General features: G+C 38.7%; 1 long non-coding RNA gene across 1 annotated transcript; it reads right to left on the reverse strand.

Moving 5' to 3' along the window:
- Window positions 1-18,497: 18,497 nt before the first annotated feature.
- Window positions 18,498-21,451, reverse strand: LOC308695540. Its single transcript, XR_014030717.1, has 3 exons — window positions 21,274-21,451; window positions 20,374-20,500; window positions 18,498-20,042 (listed from the first exon to the last, which is right to left on the reverse strand). It is a non-coding gene; the product is annotated as an uncharacterized lncRNA (long non-coding RNA).
- Window positions 21,452-22,177: the final 726 nt, after the last annotated feature.

The following is a 22,177-nucleotide window of genomic DNA, read 5'->3' on the forward strand; positions in this document are numbered from 1 at the left end:
TGCCCATTTCTATTTCAAGAGGTTGGTATGTGTACACACTTCAAGCAGCTAACTGGAATTGATCTGAAGGAGATGTTTCTTAAAAGCTTGGATAAAAAAGGACAGCGGCTCCTGAACTTTCTTAAAACAGTTGGTGCAGAAAAGAAGCCCAAAGTTATGCAAACTGCTGCAAAACTAGATGTTTTGAGGTGTCAACCTGAAGGATGCAGTGAGGATTTGAAAGATGTGGTGCTTCTTCTGCTTGCCTACTTTGACGAAAAGGAAGAAGTGATGTTTCATTATGTGGAAGAGTCTTGCCTTGTTGAAGATGTGGATGTAGACAAGTTACCAGCAACACCCTGCATCATTGTCTGTTTTACAATTTAAAGGATAGTTCAATATTATAATTCTGTAATTTACTCAAATTTAATTTGTTCAAAACCTGTATAGATTTATTTGTTCTGCTATATATTATTTTGAAGAAGGCTGTTAACCGAACAGTTATGGGTGGATATTGACTTTATTAAGCAAAAGTACTGTGGAAATCAGTGGTGCCCCGCAATTGTGTGGTTACAAACATTCTGCAAATTTTCTTTCTTAGTGTTTAGAAAAAAAAAATGTATACAGGTTTTGTTTTACTTGCTGGTGAGTAAAAGATGACATTAATTACTCACTATCATGTCATTCCAAACTGAATATATTAAGACCAAAGGCATTTAATTGTTTGTTTTTGTCTGTAGGCACCTCATGCTACACATCAAAGCTTTTCATGCTGAGCATCGACCAGAAGATTTCAACTCCGCACATTTCTACGTTTGTCGCAGCAATTTGCATGATGTTTAGCAGTTACTACTGCTTTAACATCCATTACCCTTTGGAACTTGGTTCTACTCTGGAATTTAGTAGGCATTAAACCATTTTTAACACGTAATTGCACTTTACAGTAAGGTCTCATTTGTAAACGTATGGTAATGTATTCACTAAAATTAACTGACAATGGGAATTACATTTGTAACAGTTCTTTGTACATTGTTTTGGTTTGAAAAATAAAGTTGTTCATTGTTTGTTCATGTTAGATATTTTTATCATTAGTTAATGCACTGTGAACCAAGATTTGTACTGTTAACTTAATATGTACTTGTACTATAATATTAGTTCATGCAAAAAAAAAGTTTTTAGTTAAGTAATTTGGTGAACTTTATTCCATCTGTATTTGTGATCAACAAAATGAGTGATTACATTCTCTTTTGTAGGTGCTTCTTCAGCATAAATCCAGAGAAGGGCACCAAAGTTGAGTCAAGAAAAAACAAAAAACAGCTTCCAGTGAATCCCAGAGTCCTTACACTGATAGCAGACCTTGCTGATCACGAATGGAGAACAGACTGAGGTTGGACAAATCTTATTTGACAGATGTCTGAGGATAACGTTGGCAGTGATGACGCTTTTCAAATTTATACTGGAAGATGCTTTGAAAATGTTGAAAATGACTTGAGAATGTTGAAAATGTGTGAGCCGTCATCTTAGAAATGTATCTTTTCCCAATATACTGCTTTGTACTTATGGTATGTTTGTTACTATACCAGTAATTATTTGAGCATTATTTGAGCAGTGAGTACTCACTTTTGCATTAATAATTGAATGTCGCTATAATCGCTACAAAATCTTTTTTTCTCCTTGTATTTCCTTGATTAACCACATGCCATTAAGAGCATAGAATACTGTTCAGATTAATGAATGTTGCCTTCTGGTAAAGACTGTAATAATTAAAAATGTTTATTCTGCAAAGTCAACCTGGAATACATTTTCCTGCTGTTTTAAGGAAAAGAATATAGTTGTCATGGTATATGTTTGTGGTATTAAAATAAAAGGTATATTTGCTTTCCTTACCAGTTCTGGGTGTTATTGAATAATATACCAACTTTCACTTTTCTGACAACCACAGCTGCCAGTTTTTATTGTAAATTTTACAGTTCACTTAAGTATAATGTAAATACTTACAAGTGAACTGTAAAATTGACAGTAAAAACCAGCAGCTGTGGTTGTCAGGAATCTACTGTAAAAAATACAGGTTTACATTTTTTCTGTTTACAGTACACTGAAAAGTGAACTGTAAAATGTACGGTAAAGAACTGGCGGCTGTGGTTGCCAGAAATCTACCGTAAAAAATACAGTCAAAATGTTTTCCTGTTTACGGAAATGTTTCATTATTCAAGCAGGGCATTTGATCCAGTTTTTAAATGTTAAGTAAGAACTTTGATAAAAGAAATTAGGGATTGAAACCCTATGAATAGCCAGTCGTTAGTAACTATAATGCAGACAAAAGAAATGCATATTTACAGCCATAACCAGGCTGGAGAGGTGTTAATGTGTGCAGGGGGAGACTGAGACTGAATGGGGCTCGTTTGCACCACAAAACAATAGAGACAATATACTGGATAGATGGTTAGAAGATGGCAATAAACATCAGAAGCATCTTTAACGTCAAATCAAAATAAAGTCAACTGACATGGTCTTGAAAAACATGTAACTAAATACAGAGTTTTGGACTTATTATCTTCAGATTTTAAACATAAAATGTTTAGACATGTGGCTTTAGCTGTAGTGCATTTCTAGATTGCTCCAGTGCCAACTTCAATTTTATTTTCATGAGGATGTTTCATAAAAAATAATTTCTAATAACTTTACAAAACTTTGAAGCTATTTATAACAATTTTTTTCATTATGACAATAATTAACTCTACATTTACAATAAACTGCCAGGTGTCAGCTTTCAAATGAGATCATACTTGTGCTTTTAGTGCAAAGGGTTCATGAACTGTATCTGTTTAAGTTTGGGTATGTCATTTCTGGGGATTTTTCAAAAGTGGCGTTGCAGCTTAACAGGTTAAACGATGCCCAATTGGCACTAAGGGGCCTAAAGTGTGCCAAGAAAACATCCCCCACACCATTACACCACCACCACCAGCCTGCACAGTGGTAACAAGGCATGATGTATCCATGTTCTCATTCTGTTTACGCCAAATTCTGACTCTACCATCTGAATGTCTCAACAGAAATCGAGACTCATCAGACCAGGCAACATTTTTCCAGTCTTCAACTGTCCAATTTTGGTGAGCTCGTGCAAATTGTAGCCTCTTTTTCCTATTTTTAGTGGAGATGAGTGGTACCCGGTGGGGTCTTCTGCTGTTGTAGCCCATCCGCCTCAAGGTTGTGCGTGTTGTGGCTTCACAAATGCTTTGCTGCATTCCTCGGTTGTAACGAGTGGTTATTTCAGTCAAAGTTGCTCTTCTATCGGCTTGAATCAGTCGGCCCATTCTCCTCTGACCTCTAGCATCAACAAGGCATTTTCACCCACAGGACTGCCGCATACTGGATGTTTTTCCCTTTTCACACCATTCTTTGTAAACCCTAGAAATGGTTGTGCTTGAAAATCCCAGTAACTGAGCAGATTGTGAAATACTCAGACCGGCCCGTCTGGCACCAACAACCATGCCACGCTCAAAATTGCTAAAATCGCCTTTCTTTCCCATTCTGACATTCAGTTTGGAGTTCAGGAGATTGTCTTGACCAGGGGGGTATTGACCAAAAGCAAGATAAGGGATTAAGCTGGGATTTTCCAGTTATCCTGGCTGAATTTAGCCCTGACTTGGTTGCATGAAGGGAGGTTAAATTAATCTACATTAAGTTACTATGGAGATTTACACTTTGCAGCTAGCCTGCTCCGGAGCAGGCTAACAACCAGGCTAAGTTTAATCCTGGTGTTTTATCGGCTAGTTCCTCCCTAAATCCTACTAGATATTAATGTGTTTTAGTCACTTCATGGTCCTGCATTAAAATACTAGATATACTGTCATTCATCCAAGTATGCGTACTGTTATTTTAGTTATTATTGAAAACTGCTGTTCATTTCAATGTCAGAGGTTTGATGAATAGCCTATTATTCGAGATTTAAAGCATTTATTGTCATACACCCAGTGAGGAAAGCAGATTTTCCTGAGGAATTATTACTTTACTGTCCACAATGAATATCAACACAGTGCAAAAGAACTATACAATACAATATGAGAAATAGAACATAGTATATCTATATATGCAAGTATAGAGTAGAAATGTACTGTTGAATGAGAAAAAATATCAATATATTATATTTTATTGCAGTTGATGAGATACAGTGCTATGCATAAGTTTAGACACCCATGCTAAAGTTGACTAAAAAGAGGAATAAAAAAATCATCTTTTGGAAATTGAACTTAATGCCTTAATTAAAAAAATAGGAAAAATCCAACCTTTAAGGACACCAATTTTCTTTGTGAATGAATAATGTATCGTAAAAAAATAAATGTTCTTCCTTAAAATACAGGGTGCATAAGTCTGGACACCCCTATGTTAAATTCCCATAGAGGCAAGCAGATTTTTATTTTTGAAGGCCAGTTCATGGAGCCAGGATACTATGCATCCTGATAAAGTTCCCTTGGCCTTTGGAATTAAAATAGCCCCACATCATCACATAGCCTTCACCATACCTAGAGATTGGCATGGTTTTATTTCATGTGGGGATATTAGATGGATAAAAATAGAGCAAATTATCTGATTATAGATTACATCAAATCAATTAGAAACAAAACCTACATACAAATTGATAAGAGTAAAAAGATTAAACAGATTATTGACATAAAATAAACTAAATAGATCAAATAAATGCACATAGTGGGTAGGTGTTTGCAATTATTCTACATGTTAAATGCATGTCCACTCGTCACATTTAAGGCAAAGTATACAATTATTTTTGAAAATGACAAGTAGGGCCTAACTCCTTGAATTGTAATTATTAGGGTTTCAGTGGAGCACTGGTTATTTGGACTACTTATGCATTCAATCGGTCCGCTATTGTTTGCCAAGCATTCTCTCTTTGCTTTATTACAGCAGCTGTATTGCCTTTTTTACATATTATACGTTTCACTTCTTCATACGTTTCCATAAGAAGCTGTTGCTCATTAGGCGAAAAGTATGCCGCACGGGTTTTGTCCATTTTTGCATCGGTGATTCTGTGATCGATGATTTTAAGAATGCCGTGAACGCGCATTTATCCAAACTATATACACCCGGCTTGACATATCCGCGCGTTCTCATCCTGGCTCAGCAAACGTGCAACGGATTAAGCCAGGATGCACTGATTAAACTAGATCAAGCCGCGACTGTTCTGTTATCCTGGCTTTCTTAATTCTACTTTTGTGCAATACCCCTCTGGACCACACCCCTAAATGCATTGAAGCAACTGCCATGTGATTGGTTGATTAGATAATTGCATTAATGAGAAATTGAACAGGTGTTCCTAATAATCCTTTAGGTGAGTGTGTATATATATATATATATATATATATATATATATATATATATATATAAATACTTTATAAGGCAGTCTTTTGTGTGACAGGATTCATTTTTTATATTGATTTAAATATTTTTTTTAAATATAATGTAAAGATTGCAATGGCAGATACACTTGCTCCTTGAAAACGTATGTAACCCTCGTTCCCTGAGTAGGGAACGAGACGCTGCATCGATACTCGATACTTTGGGGAATGCCTTCGGCATGAAACGTCTGAAGTCAACTATGGAACTATTCCAATCTTGATTGGTGCAACGTCACCCGTGACGTCGCATGCGACGGTGATCCGGAAGCTACAAAAGGGTCACAGGAACCAGGAAATGTTAGCTTCTAATTGGTTAAAGCAAGTCGTTCTCAGGGGCGCGAAAAGTGTGGCCGAGGGATGCAGCGTCTCGTTCCCTACTCAGGGAACGAGGGTTACATACGTAACCCGAGACGTTCCCTTTCGTAAAGGGAACTCCCGCTGCATCGATACTCGATACTTTGGGGAACGAATACCCACGCCGCCACACTGAGAAAAAAAACGCCCTGGTATAAAGCATCTGGTACACTCACGGACGATAGAATGAGTAGAGGGCAGATCCAAACTAGCTTGTCATAAGATTTGGTGCAAGAAGGGGAGGTCTGGAGCCGGAGGCTCGACTGACCTCATGGATGGGAGCCCCAGACAGTAAAAAATATTAGATGAGAGGTGAAGGCAAAAGCACACCTTGTACTTCAAATATGAGTGGTTTTAGATAACCAACTGTACTCTTAATAAAGGGAATAGCTCCTAACCCTTAATGCATAACTAGATGGACTGACTCCTCTCAGCCTGAGGCCTAATGTTGGAACCTCAAAGGCTACGACCTTGACCATCCGACACATGCAATGGAGGATGGAATACCCGAAGAATCTTAACATTGCCTACAGGTACCTCAGTACCGGGCAAAAATAACGTTGAGTGGCTCCCACGCTAGCAGGTAAGAGGGGGCAGCACCACCACTCTTCCAGGGGGTAAGACGAGCAGGAAGCAGACTCAATAGATTCTCCTATATATACTTATATCTCAAATATATATTCGTATACCTCATCCACAGGACATGATGGGTGCCAGGGATAACTCATCAGCCTGATGCCAATAGGCTGGATGAAAAGGAGTCATCCTCCAATCTACAGGAACATGGAGTTTCAGTGGGAATGTCCTTTCGAGAACACCCTTAGAGGCTTGCAGAGGGCACTGAGGCCGCCACAGAGGCCCTAAGCATGAACAGGAGATCCCGTTAGAGAGCGGGATGGAACACCAGTACTGAAGCCAGTGGGCAGTAATAAACTGGGTTCAATGCCCTCCCTAACTTAATTGTTTAGTTCCTAGTAGAGTGGGGTTCTAGTATGGATGTCCTGACCACCTCGGTGGAAAGGGCAACCTAATTATGGGTGGGACCCCCTCAGGGGCCAGACCCATAGTCTCCATAACTCTGGTCGGGGATGCAATAATGTACCATCGGCCTGAGACAGAAGATCTCTCCTAATAGGAATTTTCCATGTAGGACTCTCCAAGAGACTAATAAGGTCCCGAAAACCAAATTCGGGCCGGCCAGTACGGAGCTACAAGGAGTAGTCTCACTCCGTACCTCCTGACTCTTTCTAGAACCCCAGGGAGCAGAGCGATCGGGGGGAAAGCGTACAGATGTGACCTCGGCCACATCTGTACCATGGCATCCAAGCCCAAAAGGAGCTGGATGTGAGAGAGAGTACCAGAGCGGGCAATGAGAGTTCTCATAAGAAGCGAACAGGTCAACCTCCGCCCGGCCAAACTCTCTCCATATAAGCTCAACCACTTCAGGGTGGAGCCGCCATTCCCCGGGCCTCAGTCCCTGCCTCGACAGGATGTCTGCTCCCATATTTTCAACCCCAGGAATATAAATAGATCTGACAGAGAGAAATTTGTCCTGGGACCTAAGAAGAATTTGATGCGCCAGTCTACAAAGAGGGCGAGATCTTAAACCTCCTTGGTGGTTGATATAAGAGACCACCGACATATTGTCTGTCCTAACAAGAACATGATGGCCTCTGAGGTCTACAAGGAAGTGCTTCAGGGCAAAAAAAATACGACCAACATCTCCAAGCGATTAATATGCAATGTGAGATGATGGCCTTTCCAAGTACCTCGGGTGTAACGGCCCTCCATAACCGCACCCCAGCCCGTGAGGGACGCATCCGTGCTCAGAGTTTTTCTCTCACATGGTGCTCCCAAAACCGGGCCCTGAGACAGGAACCATGGTTTCTTCCATACGACAAGAGAACGAAGGCATCTGCGCGTAACTCTGATCATACTAAAAGGGTTTCCCAGAGGAGAAAATCCCTTGTTCCTGAGCCACCACTGCAAGGCCCTCATATGGAGCAGACCAAAGGGTACTACCGTGGAAGCTGCAGCCATAAGACCCAAAACTCTTTGAAAGTGTTTGACATTGATAGCCTGGCCTAACCTAATACTCTTCATTGTGTTTAAGATAGTATTTATACGAGCAGGAGACAATTGTGCCTGCGTCGTGACTAAGTCCCACTCTACTCCCAGGGACGTAGTCCTCTGAAGAGGAGTTAAGGAACTTTTCTTCACATTGAGTCTCAACCCCACGCATCTCAGATGATGCAAAACAACATCTCGATGTTGAATTGCTAGTTCTTTTCGACTGAGCCAAAATGAGCCAGTCATCTATAAGATACGGACCCCCTGAAGTCTCAATGGAGCAAGGGCCGTGTCCATACATTTAGTGAAGGTGCGAGGGGATAAGGCTAGGCCGACTGGAAGAGTCCAGAACTGATGCGCTTTTCCCCCCAAAAGCGGATCTCGGAAACTTCCTGTGATGGGGTTAGAAGGGAAAGAGGAGTTAAGGAGCTTGTGGATCTATCAAGACAGACCAGTCCTCAGAGCTGCTCTGACTGACAGTCGATAACTTGAATCTGAACCCCCTCGGAGGTTGATCCAGTACGATGAGATCCAAAATAAGTCCTAACTTTTTTTCAAAATTGGTGATTTTAGTTTTTTTGCAGAATCTGTAAGTTGAGATCACGAAGAAGCCTCTCCATGTTTGAGATAGCAGTATTGGTATATTTAAAAGCATACATTTTGATGTCGAAATCGTCTTGTTTTTCGGAGATTCTAGCACGCAGTAGGGGGCGTGTCATTGTCGGTGTGTATTTCCATACTGAATTGCCGGCGTGGCTACTTATTATGCAGCGCTCGGGCCGGCTCTATCTGATTTCAAAATTCAATGAAGATGGACGCCAATAACATTACGATGTCCAGCAATCGATTTAAATAGTAGCTTACATGGGGTTAAAATGGGGTTAAAATGAAGAAAATGGATGAAAATGGTTAAAATGAAAATGGTTAATGAGATGTAGCCTAATACATGTTGTCAGTGTGAACACATAGATCCGCCAATGGAGTCAACGTGCATATGAATGGTACAGTGGTAGAGCGTCCGCCAGCCGTGTCAGAGGTTGAGAGTTCGAATCCGCCCTTGAATAAGTTTTTTTTTTTTCTCGTATAGTTTTTTTTTTCTCTTCAAAACGATTATGTTCATCAGTGGTTGTTTATCAAGCAGGGACATGCAAACGTTTGAATTATTTTGTTATTTCAACAGAACAAATAGAGAGTATCCACAACGGATTGAAGCGCGCGTCGAGTGAATACAATGCAGTGTGCACGCGAGCCACACGAGTAAACATTGTATCTGCGCCACTGATCGCAGCAGCAACAAGCACTTTGATCACTTGATTAAAAAAAAAACACATTTCAGCGCTAGTATCTTATTTAAAAAACAAACTAAATGAATGCTCTACCAGTTAACTGGAGATGTTTTATTTAGAGAATTTGTAGAATTGGTACATTCAGGGGGGAGGGGGAGATGGGGGAGCTTTACAGGGGGTATGACTTATCTAAATGAGATGTAAATGAGCCCTATTGTCATTCCCAGAAGCGTGAGAACTTGCCAATCTTTAGAAGCAGATTTCTACCATTTCAGTTTTTTTGAGTGCCTACCTTCAAATGGCCACAATTTCTCCAAATATTATCAGATTTCCATGTGTTATACATCGTTGGAAAGCTTGAATACTACACTTTCAGAATATGTGAATAACTCAAAATGCCCCCGAACCAACTTGTGTCCCTACTTTTCGTGACTGGTCACATATTTTGAAGACCCCTCGGGGTGTCTAAATATGCCATTATGGGGACCAGTCCCTCGAGACTGGCCTCGGCTATAAATTTCCAAATGGCTTCGGTGACCTGAAGCAGCTAACTGGCAGGAACTAACCGAAATATGCTCTCTACAGACCTCCTGAGAGGCGGCGAACTCGACAGGGCTGCAACATCTTCGGGCAGATACTGCGATTTGTGTTCGCTGGAAGCCGATGTGTCCCTAAGCGCCATCGGCGGCGGGAAGTGAACATCGATTTCCCAAGGGCTGCATAAGGGGGCGAGACTCCTGTACTCACTCTCCTGGGGGAACGCCCATAAGGGTCTGCGTGTTACAACAAGACCTCTTAGTTGAAGCCATCTTAGCCCGAGAAACAGTCCTCAGACCTGTCTTCGGTATGGAGAGCTTCGTGCAAGAATGTTTCTTCTGGTCCCAAGCCTTATACGGGGGGGGGGGGGGGGGGTGGGGCACGAGAGGAAACCTTCTCAAAATATGAGGAGCTGGCGGCTGTCCCATGAGGCTGCCCCCTGGCAGCAACCCCATGAGACCTGGACTGACAACTGGGGATAGCTAATTGTTGCTCTGCCTCCTGAAGCCTCTCGACAACGGTTCTTGCCACGTCGCCAAAAAAGGCCAGAAGGTGAAAGGGGAGCATCGAGAAGGAAAGCTTCTTTCTCCCCGATCCACAAGCGATTAACCCTCTGAGGTCGACAAACGCGCCGACGCGTTTTGCTGGATTTTTTCACATAGCAGCAACATAAACTTAAAAAAAAATCCGTAATTTGTGGTCATATAAATAAAATAAATACATGATTATAAACTATAGAGGGTCTTCTTTTTTTGTGTACACTCACATTAACATCAAAACCTTGTTTTTATTTTTAAATAAATAAAATAAACAGGGTGCGCTTTCAGCTCACTCTGTCTCCGCAAAAATCTTTCTGAAACAAGTCTGGAAAATGAACTGAAACTCAGCTAGTACTTATCATACAACCATGAAATATGCATCTAAAGAAAGCTTTAAATTTCTACTTTTAAATAAAACAATTCACATTCAAAACAAATATTATCCTGCAAAGTAATCTGTATGAAACTAAAGAGAAGTACAGTTTCTCCCGTCTCATCTAATTATCGGTAATGAGTTCACACCCACTCGCAGAGCGCTATTCATAAGATAATGTGCTGAGGTGATCTACGCAAAATAAGGTAAACGCCCCCTGAAATGCCTTCAAACCAGCAAGTTTCATTCATTCACTTTCCTGCGCTGTTGGAAGATGACACGAGTTAAAATTTTGCTCAGAAGAAGAGCTGGACCCTGACAACGAACGTTTGTATTTTGAGCGTCGAACATTGAGCGACTTGATCCAGCCGTGGATAATATTTCGGGTGAGTAAGTCTTTTTAAATTTACTTGCATTAGTTGACACGTGTTCGCATTTATGAGGAAAAAACAATATTACGTGACAGTTCTCCATTATGGACGTGAGCGCTCTCAAAGCAGCACTAAAAGACTTTCAAACTTTCACAGAGACCTCAAAACAGAAAGCACAAATCCTTTCTTTAAAACAAATTTTGTTTTGTATTAATTGTATCTTAATTTTAATATTATTTTCATTAACACATTTTCTGGATTTAATACATAAAAAGTAAATATAGGCAAGCAATCACAACATAAGGTACATGAACTGGAGATCATCATGAACCAGACCATAGCCTACTCGCCTCACAGGTCTAAAAAATTTGAAATATATTTACAGAAAGATGGTTCTAAACAAAACCATCCAAAACAAAAAAAACTATAGCCTAATAAATGTGCATTTCTCTGGTGCGTTCACTAGCCTAATGCGAAGATCGCGAGTAGCCAATCGTCAACTTCATCTTTGCCAGAAGTTAATAAACAATTAAAATGTCTTATTTCAATATTTTACATATTCATAATCATTATTTTTGCTGGATCTTTGAGGCAGCTTTTTAGGTTTATGGCGTTTTGGAAAAGAGCTCTTCACGTACAAATACCGTTTCACCAAGGCACAGCGGCCCTTCAGCACATAAGAAAAAAAAAAAGAGAAAAAACACGGACTTACTAATTACGAAACTTTGATGTGGTTGAACAGGTGAAACAGTCACAAATTCCTCTGCAACTCAAACCTTCTCAGTACGAGTTATGAAGGAAGAGAACAGCATTACAGTTTTCAGCGCGTCCTCCTCTGATTGCTGTGTTCTGACTGAAAAAGTGCGTGCAGGAGCACATGCGCAAAACGTAGGTTTGTAAAATGTCCTTTTTTTTAAAAATGACATGATAAAATAAAAATAATTCATATATCATTTTACAAAACGGTTTTGCGCATGTGCTTCTGTGCGCACTATTTCGAATTTATGTATGAATGCGCGTTTTTGACGACACGGGACCATGGACTGGGCCACTCGGAGGTTGCTTCCAGGAATAGGCTACTGCCCTACAGTATTAAAAATCGCATATAATTTATAACATATTATTGTTTATAAGGTTATTTGTTTTCTCTTTAACTTCTTTCAGCTCTTTTCATGTTTGGGGGGTCGGATTGTACAAGTTACTTTTGTTTATCGCTCACAATTGCTTTAACAGACTGATTATTTTTTTATGTTGCTCACATTTGATTTGCTTAGAGCAAATTTAGAACATTATGTTCCTCCACATAGAGGAATTACAATAAAACAGATTGAAAAACAAAACCTCCTCTACTTCTTTGTTCAGGCTGCGATGGGCCATTAGTCATTGGGGGGGGGGGGTGTCTAGTCACACCCCTGGTCTGAATCTCATTAATATTTATAGCCCATTATCACTCCCATGCATAAACCTCTTCTGACAAAAAAACTGTTTTACAACGTTTAAATCAATGTATTGTTTTATGAGAACGATTAGGCAGGATGATTTTCACATCATTTTGAAGAAAAAACTGTAGGCGACAACATCCATTAGTCAAAAGTCTTGTGGACACATATTTACTTTATGTTTTGTGGTCTAATTTCAGCAACTTTCATTTTTATTTTTTCAAATAACCACGCATAAACATTATTCTCTTAAAAACACAAAGAATTACAAGCATTGTTGATCAGATATGATGGTAGCCCTGTTTGTGGTTTATAGAGTGAATTTACACCTTTGCCATTAACATGTTTATAAATCACTGAAAAAACAACAAATGTCAGAGTATGTCAGAACACCTCCAGGGCCCAGAAAACAGCTCAGACTCCAGAGGGTTAAGCCATAAATGTCTCTCTGAGACGACTAGTGCTGCCATAGAATGGCCAATAGCACGGGCCGTCTCTCTAATAATACGGAGAGATAAGTCAGCTACTCTACGAAATTCAGTAATACCATTGAGTGAGACCTCCCAGTTATCATCCACCTGCTTGAGGAGGTCAGCCAGGTATGCCTGTAATAACCCCATCGTGTGTGGGCATGCACTGGCTCGACCACCGCCATATATGCTTTCCCTTACAAATTCGATGTACAAGATTTGGAGGGAAGTGTCGGAGCTATCAGGGGTGACGCAATGTCAGGGAGAAAATATTTCGCAAAATATTCCTCAACCCGAGCCATCACCTCATAACCATTTTCATTAGATTCCCTAATGGATGAGTAAATATATACATGGGGGGAAAATGATTGAGATGAAAATGGATTTTTCCACGATCTTGATACCTCAGTATGGAGATCAGTGAAAAAGGGAAGGCTCTAACACGAAGATTGTGACTGGGTCTGCAGGAAGCGCTCATTCATTTTATTTTTCTTAGTCGTTTCCTGCTTATTATATGGCCATTTAACATTTAATTTAACCACTGCCCTGATTACAACCTCCAGCAACTCCTCACTAACGGGAATATGGGGTGGCGAATCCCCCTATCCACGTGATTCAGTGTTGATAGATAATATCTAACTCCTCGGAGCCAGATAAATCAAACGCTGTGTCTTTAACACGGTCGGGAGAAGCCGCAGCGCGGGCTTCCGAACCGTGCGCGAGACCAGTGGAGCTGGTTAATAAACACTGAGAAAGGGTCGCAACCGTCTCAGTATCATATGCCAGCCCCACGTGCGAATCACATGCATACAAGCGGCGCGCTGCCTCAACAGACGCGGGACCTGATGCACTGGAAACGCGAGCCTGATCTTATTGATTGAACAAGCTCAAACGGGAGCGGAGCTTTTTCATTGAAAACAGTTTGCACAGACAGCGCCCTCGAGCACCGCCCGTGCATGCTCCACTCCCAGACAAACTACACAAAGCGAGTGTGTGTCATCCTCGCTTAAATAACGTGGGCAAGGGGACACACACTGCCTGAATAGCTTCTCTTTATTCACCATAAATAATACTCTTTTCACGGGACAAACAACACCAAATAGAACAGACAAGATGACATAGAGCGCTTGCTGAAGACCAGAAGCTAACATTTCCTGGTTCCTGTGACCCTTTCCCTGGTGAAAAAAAAATATGTTAAGTATACTTGAAGCCAGACTAATTATTAGTATACTTCAAGTGTGTTAATGATTAGTTAACTTAAAGTGTGCTATTTTGAAACAACTAATTTTGTACTAAGTATATTTTAGTAGTAATTAAGTTGTAGTAAAGCATAACTTTAAATGTATTTAGTGTACTTTTGTGTACTAAATTGGAACAACTTTAAGTATATTTAGTATATTTTAAGTATATGCCTGTGTAGGGACTAGTTACATACTTGATTAGTGTATTAAAATGTACTTTATTTGTGTTACAAGTACATTACAAATTAATTACAAGTGTCTTCGAAACATACAAGAAATATACCGTAAATTTATTAAAAATATATACTAAGTATACTTGCAGCCACACTAATTATAAGTATACTTCAAGTGTGTTAATGATTAGTTAACTTTAAGTGTGCTATTTTGAAACAACTAATTTTGTACTAAGTATATTTTAGTTGTATTTAAATTGTAGTAAAGCATAACTTTAAGTCTATTTAGTGTACTTTTGTGTGCTAAATTGGAACAACTTCAAGTATACTTAGTATACTTTAAGTATATGCCTGTGTAGGGACTATTTACATACTTGATAAGTGATAATAAAGTGTACTTTATCTTGTGTTACAAGTACATTACAAAATCATTACGAGCAATATACAAGTCTATTATTTTTGAGTAAAAATGATATTCTCCGTAATACCTTTGGCTTAATCCAAATACTACAAATAGCACACTTTGTCTTCAATAACAAATGCACATTAATACACAAATATTACTTAGCTATACTTTGTACAATATACTTTAAAGCTATAGTAGGTAATGTTGGAGAGCTAGCAAGATTTGAAAGCGGCACCTCTTCTAAGCTCCACCCCTCCCGTCAGTACTCCGTCCAAAGCTACGCCCCCACAAACATGAACGCGCATCCACAGCCGGAGTCAGCTGCAGGTCACAGGAAAGCAGAGTATTTTTGTCATGTTGGAATAAATATTTTGAAACGATAAATGCCTTTCCTTTACCATTTCAGCATAAACAAGTTATTACTTCTCTTACCTCCTTACATGCTAAATGAATAATGACAATGAATGTGGTATATCACTTTTTTTTTTTTTTTTTTTTTAAACGAACAAGAGAGACCTAAGAGAAATACTTTTTTACACAAGTATCTCTACTTTCGCTGCTTTTGATTGTCATAAACAATCTGTATTTACATATAATAAATAAGAAATAAATATATATAAGAAAAGGAGTGTCCAGGGATGGATCATGGCTGACAGGTCAGGCTTTGCATGAGGCGTCGTCTGCTGTGGTGATCTACTCCTTTGGCAGTGATTTACCTTTAGGAAGAATATCACAATTACACATCTGACAATAATTACTGCATCTCAAAGACACACAAAGAATGACAACAAAACTTTGTTTCCATTTCACACAGTAACAAACATTTCTTCTCGTAGCTAACAAAACACATATGCCACATCACCACAGTTGTCCCGTTTATAAGCAATATTAACGTCAGACACTTGCGACTATGGCTGTGCAATATGTTCAAAATGGCATGTCCTAAAAGTCAGATAAGCAGACCTGTAACGCAACTGGCTTACACCGACAGAGAAGCTAATGTTAGCATTGCTAGTTAGCACTAGCTACAAAAGTAGCTACGTGGCCTAACGTAACATATATCATGGAAATAACAAATCCCCCCGAAGCAAAACAAATCATTACCTGTTCAGCAGAAAGAACGCAACCTCGGCATCGCTTTTCATCACTTTTGCTCCCTCAGTTGTCTCCACCATTCAAATGCTGCAATGTTGACGCGAGTTTGTCCTCTGGCTTTATCCAGTGCCTGTTTCGTTGCAGCCTTTTCTGCCTCCGATTTTCTTTTTTTTTAGGCTTTTTATCAGGGCGAGCAGTTACCAGCAAAGCTGGCATTGGTAGATTTTGCTGCATTTTCTCTTCCATTGTGCCGCAAACTCCTGCTTACTCGGTGTAGTGAGCTGAATGTTTCCGGGAACGGTGACATGTGATGAGTGCACGCAGGGCAGCGCACGCAGTGGGGCTCGGGCACGAGACATGAAGGCATGTGATTGGTTCTTTACATTCGCACCGAATGGCAGTGATTGGTCAGAGTTTTAACTGTCCTGCACATAGATGGTCCAGCAGCAGCTACAGAGGTCTGATTTATTTCATTCCTTTTTCTGAACACATAATGTATTGACTACTCTCAGGATGGAAGGACCATTTCACCCAGTATAAAAGAAGTGTTTCTGAACAGGATTACCTACCCTAGTGAGTGAACTTCCATTTTTGGCCATGCAATATAGCCAGTGTTTACTTGGCTGCTTGTTAAACGGCCACTTGTGACATCACAATCCAGTAGCTGCCACTTTCTGTACAGTAGAAAACACATTTTCTTGTGTGTTCCAATGGTGTGATTGTTGATGTAAAATTTGAAATGGATTTGTGTTTATTGTACATTGTGCCTATCTTTAACATTGTATAAACTTAAATTAAAAATACTTAAATCACAATTACAAAAGTAGCCATTTGTACACTGCATACTCAAATCTATTTTAAGTAGATCAACATAAGTATGTTTTCTTTAAATACACAAAAACTTAAAAGGACTTGTAGTGTACTTTTTAGAAATATGTTAAAAGTGTGCTTGTTTTTAGCATATTTCTTAAAAGTGTAATTAATCATATATTTATTACCAATGTACTTATAGTGCACTTGTTAGAAATATATTAAAAGTATGCTTGTTTTTAACATATTTTTTAAAGTGTATTTAAGCATACATTTATTATCAATGTACTTATAGTGCACTTGATAGAAATATATTGAAAGCATGCTTGTTTTTAGCATATTTCTTAAAAATGTAATTAAGCATATATTTATTACCAATGTACTTATAGTGCACTTGTTAGAAATATATTAAAAGTATGCTTGTTTTTAGCATATTTCTTAAAAGTGTAATTAAGCATATATTTATTACCAATGTACTTATAGTGCACTTGTTAGAAATATGTTAAAAGTATTCTTGCTTTTAAATATATTTTTAGAAAATATACTAAAGTTCTATTATTTTAAAGTGTGTTAAAAGTTGTATTATAAAAATAGATAAAAAGCATGATGCTAATATACTTTTAATATATTTAAAGATAGTATATTTTTTTAAATATATTTGCAATGTACTATTGAAAAAGGGAATATATTTCAAATATAATAAAGTATACTTTTTTTTCACCAGGGTTTGTAGCTTCCGGATCACCGTCACATGCGACGTCACGGGTGACGTTGCACCAATCAAGATTGGAATAGTTCCATAGTTGACTTCAGACGCTTCATGCCGAAGGCATTCCCCAAAGTATCGAGTATCGATGCAGCAATGCAGCTTTCATAAAGGGAACTCTAAATATTGTCTTTTATGTTCCACAGAAGAAAGTTATCCAGCTTTTGGTCGCCATGAGGGCATATGTACATTATGTCAATTATAATTTTGAACTATCCTTTTAATACATTTACATTGAATCATTCAGCAGACACTTTAATCCAAAGCAATTTACAAATGAGGAGAACAACAGAAGTTAAAGGGGTCATATAATGCCATTTTTGTACAAGCTAATATGTTTTTTTAGGGTCTAAATTAAAAGTTTGTAATATACTTTAATTAAAAATTCTCATTAGTATTGTAAGAAAACACTAATTTTACCTGGTCAAAAACAGCTCTGTTTTCAGAACGCCGTTTCAGTGCATGTGTCTTTAAATGATAATGAGCTTTGCTCACCCCGCCCCTCTGTTCTGTGCGGACACCGTTTGAAATAATAATGCAATAACCATAACGCGTTGTTCATTATAAACGTGGGATTATGAATTATATTGAGAACATCATACATAGAAAACATGCAGTAATGTACCCTGAGTGTAAACCTTAGATGCATTCATCGTGAAGCGTGCAGCCAGGTTTGCAAATTTGCTAAGATTAATACAAATATTAATATAAAGGTTAATAAAACATTACACTCACTTCTTCTGGAGGTTCAGCAGTTGGTACCGATCCGTTTTTATTCGTTTGTAAAGCTGTCTGGTGTGAAATGATTCGCGCAAACATGAATACATGTTGGGAGGGAATCCCCGCGTCAATCCTTTGGGCATATCCCTTCAAAAACAAAACTCAGCCACCGTCTTCAACGGTTAGGATTTAGGAACATCAAAATGACTGCTGTGTTCCTTATTACACCGAAGAACAATCGCAGACGCCATTCTGCTCATAGACAGTGATCAAGTGAGGGTATCAACGATGACGTGCAGACTGTAATTGACAGACAGCTCGCTCACGGGGCGGGTCTGTGTTGAAACGCTGCTGTCAATCACCAATCGTCAACCGATTGTGACATCACAAAATCGAACGGCTTTATTTCAGAGGGGGTCAAACATATAAGGAGATTAAAAAAAAAACACTGGATGGATTTTTATCATTTTATGATGGTGTACAGGCACTGCCAACACACATTTCAGTACAATCAACTTGTAAAAGTGCATGTACCATTATATGACCCCTTTAAACTAACAATATCCAAGTGCTGTGAATAATAGTGTGAATAGTAGTTATTTGGTAAAAGAGTATAATGTACATGCATTATGAACACAAGCAAGACTATGACATTAAACTACTTGATGTTGTTGATCTGTCAGTCTATCGGGGGAATTAATGAGAATAAACCGTGCTTTATACAACCCTCCTCTCCATCGTATGATAAAGTCCTGCTGATACAGAACGTCAGCAGAAGCATCAACGGCACATCAATACATCTTTAATAAAACTCTGTTTACCGTATGTGTTTAATGGAGCGCAAACAGAGCAATTGAGTTTTGAGTTTTATGAGTCAAGAGTTCTCTCTAATAAATCAAATGTCACAGAAAGGAAGGGTGTGTGAGTGAAAAGAATGACATTGACTTCATTTATTGAGTGCAGATGTTTAAACTGAACTGCAGGCGGTCTGTGAATGAGACTCAGGCTTTTGCATTGAAACACAGCAGGCAAACGCTGCACTACTGTCTCGAGAGTGTTCGTCCCGGCTGTGTGTCGAACTCTGATGTGTGTCAGTTCTACAACAGCAGTGAACAGACTTCATTAACCCTCCAACATCAGGCCTCAAGAACATGTACAATACACAGTCACCCAGTGGGTTAAGAAACAGGAAATATTCAGAACAATACCAAATTAAATTTAACAATACACAGTCGTAAATGTGAAAAGTCTCTATAATAAAATTCAGGATTACGTTCGGGAGGATGAGAAAAGTGTAAGTCAGAAGCACCAGGAACAAACTGCCCAAAATTTTCTTGCGCTTTAGAGAAGTAAGTGATATTGCGCGTGAAAGACTGCGACAAGTGCCAACAAAACACAGAATGATTATCGGGTAGGGGATTAAACAGCCGATCGATCGAGACAGTTCGCTAAACAGCTGATCAGAGTTAACGTCTGTAAAGATCAGAGGAACAAACCAGATGATCACAGAAACGACACAGCAGACTTTTAGTGAATGATGAGATCTGTACCAGATAGGATGAGAAACCAGAAGATATCGTTCAAAAGCAACACATGCCATAAAATACAGACCCACAATCAAACTATACACATATACGTTATAGGCATAATCTGACCTTGTGATTGTGTCCGTTAATCTACCAATGATCTGAATGAGATCTGAAAGAATCAAATGAATAACAAACACTGGAGTGGAGCGATTAGATTTGATAAGAGCACACAACGCAAACAGAGTTAAGATCATGATTACAATCTCAATGGCTGAAATTATCCTGAAAATTAATGGGTCTGCAGAATAAAGTTTACTGAGAAATTCCCTCATCTGATCGTCATAATCTACTCCACTTGTTCCGTTGATATAATAATCTTCACTTGATCCGTTGATATAATAATCTTCACTTGATCTGTTGCTGCTGGCGTTTTGTTCTGCCATTGTTTCATGAAATCTTGACAGGCAACACTAAATAACAAACCAGTCATTAGTTTAAAAAACATGCATTCATTTACTATTTACTACTTTATTAAAAACATTAGGGAAAATATATGACATAACTTGTTTTCTGTGTGATTGTTGAAATAAAGTTTCCTCAGTTTGCTTTACATGTTCTTTAGAGGAGATGTGTGTAATGTTAGAAAGCTTGAAATACGTGAAATGTAAGATTAAAGTTTGGAAATCCTCCATTTGAACAATATCACAGAAGCAAGAATGCTGTTGTTCTGAATATCGAGTCCAGCACAGCTGCAAGTGTACAATGGTTTATTAAAATAGGAATAAATCTTGAAGAACTTACGTTACTGACAGGATTGTGTGTTTCGTCTGCAGGTCAAAGCAGAAGTTTGTGGAGCAACACACAGACTGACAGATGTTTCACAAGTTTCCACTGCCGTGTTTAAAGAGCTCTTCATTCACTGCACACACTGTAAAACACACATCTTAAAGCTTGTGGATCTAATGTAGGAAATGCCTGAGATTACAGACAAACTATTTGATCCAACGTGTGCAACTGTAATTACCTTAAAGACACAATTAACTAACAATGGTGGTTTGAGTGAAAAACCAGTCTAACTTTCACAAACGGTTCGGCTCAACTACGACGACTGAAGTAATCTGAAAACGCTTTATATCTGATGCTTTCATTTTTAAAGTTCACTCAGTGTTTATGACTCTTTCCCCGCAAGTGTCTTTGCTCATTTTCACTAAAGCTTCACGGCCCACAGAATATGTTTGTTGTATGAATATCTGAACATGTAATATATCAAAAGAAAGGATCGACACTGCTTTAAAAAAAAAAAAAAAAAAAAAAAACTTCCATTCCTTTTTTTAACAACACTTGAAAGTGGGAACGTTTAATAAAAAATAATAAAAACATTTTGAGCAAAAAGCTGAGTAAATCATGTTTATGTCAGACTTCATCCAGATCATATTCAGAATGATGATCAAACTCAGATGGATTATTTATTTAGTGATGTAATATTCATAGTGTACTCTTCGGTAATACAGGTATAACAGAAATGTTCTACAAAAGTGTATAATATAGCTCTGCCATAGCATTTCACTGATCTTTATTATAATGTATTTTGTTCAAGAGATTATATCTGCTGCTGTACTTTTAATCTAGGTGTGTCCCTACACCTTCGTGCAACAATAACAATCATTGACAACTAGTCCTATTGATCAAACTCATGCTTACCCTCCAGCAGAATCTCTCCTGGATCCTTCGCTGTCCTTGGTCTTGCAAGATATACTATAATGCTCTTTCTATTACTTATAGAACTGTCTTTGTAAGCTAAAGTAAAACTGAACAGTGCAGGCCAATCTGCTGACAGTATTCTGCAACATACGTTGTGAAGGGTGATTCAGTTTGTCATGCAGTTCCTGCAAGTTCCTCTCGCTTTTATCGGAAACCGCACATATCCGAATGTATTGGTCAATTTCCTTATTTCCGACGGCTGCAGGTGTTTTTTTGAACAGTGTGACTTGACTGATGCAATACTCTCGGTTTCACAATCTTATTATTCTCACTTATGCTTCTCCATAATTCAGCTTGCGCCAATGGTTTACTTTTAGCATTATAGAAATTATTCTGTTCCACCTGTCCAGGTGTTCTACCAAGCCCAGATACACATATTCGCTATCAGTCACTAACACACAGTCTTTATGGTTATTATTTTTCATGTGCAACAACACCTTTTCCACTGCTGTAACCTCAGCTTCCTGTGCGCTTTTGTCATCTCCTAGTCTGCCTTTTTCTCTGAGGATAATTGTACCTTTCAGTTTTGGCCAGTTTGTCCTTTCTCTGAACTTCCGTCAGTAAAATAACACAGTTGTGCTGGGTTTATTTCGGTCTTCTTATCCTTCTTCTGAGTTTTTTCGTTTCTAAATTCTATCTGGTTATCGCAAATTAGCTTTGTCCATTTCGACCAGGTAAAAACATGAATACGCTTATACTCATTTATCCTAATTTTTTTTGCTTCTCTGGCTAATAAATCGATACCTTCACCTTTAGCAACGACAATGATTAATGTTTCTGCAGCCAATGATTTAATTACAAGCAGATTTTTTGCAACTGTAGCTAAAATATCTACAGGTGACAT

This window comes from Scardinius erythrophthalmus (genome assembly GCF_964197995.2).
Source record: "Scardinius erythrophthalmus genome assembly, chromosome: 9".
NCBI classification, from domain to species: Eukaryota; Metazoa; Chordata; class Actinopteri; order Cypriniformes; family Leuciscidae; genus Scardinius; species Scardinius erythrophthalmus.